Consider the following 988-nt stretch of genomic DNA (forward strand, 5'->3'; position numbering starts at 1 on the left):
TTTAAAAAAACGAGTACACTAAAAAGGAATCTTACAGATAATGTAGCTGTACCCTTCCATTTTATGGGTACAAAATTAACCCCCAGAAAAGTGAAATGACCTGCCTAAATCCCCACAGGTCATCCGACAGAGTTATAAATATTGGAGAAAAGACAGCTATTCTAAGGTATATTGAAATTTATTAATGTAATCAAATTTTATGTGTATCAATACTTTTCATTAAATCATATTTAGGTTTACATATTATATTCTAAAATGGAAAGTCAAAAAGGATATAAGACACCATCCTCATCCTGAAGGGGGCTGCAAACTAGTTCTGAAGACCAGATACATAAACAAGTAACATAATAATACAAGGCATCAGTGGCAGAGATAACACAAAGCAGTGCCTGATTAGCTGCCTGCCCACTCTTATCAGTAACTGCTTTAAAGAGACAGTAATCAGTGCAATGATATTCTACAAGGAAGTAAATTATACCTCTAGATACCTTTAAGAAGATCATCCAATTATAAATGTAGAATGAGAGACATTGACTATTAGACCTTGAATGGAACTTAAAGATTATTTCATTCTTCTTTCTTAGTTTGCAGATAAAGAAATGAAAATCCAAAAATGAATAATGACTCACCTAATTTCACACTAATTAGGTAACATAGCCAGCACAAGTATACAATTTATGTCACTTCAAGTCCAGAGTTCTTTGTAAATACACAGCATTTCAACAGTCACTATTTTGGACTTGAACACTTATTTGCTATCTCATAACTTGACCATACTTTTGCTCAAAAATCATGAAATTACCACACATTAAATTAGAAGTCAAAAGCCTCATTCAGAAAGATAAGTGATCTCATCATTCTCTCTCCTTTGCTGATTGAGAAACAGGGTATAGGATCTAAGGAGAGTTGAGGTATTATACTTTCTCTTTCAAATAAGGGGTTGAAAAATATTTTAAATATTCGTATCTAAAAATTTTGACATATTAAT

The sequence above is a fragment of the Propithecus coquereli genome, unplaced genomic scaffold, assembly GCF_000956105.1.
Source record: "Propithecus coquereli isolate 6110/MARCELLA unplaced genomic scaffold, Pcoq_1.0 Scaffold415, whole genome shotgun sequence".
NCBI classification, from domain to species: Eukaryota; Metazoa; Chordata; class Mammalia; order Primates; family Indriidae; genus Propithecus; species Propithecus coquereli.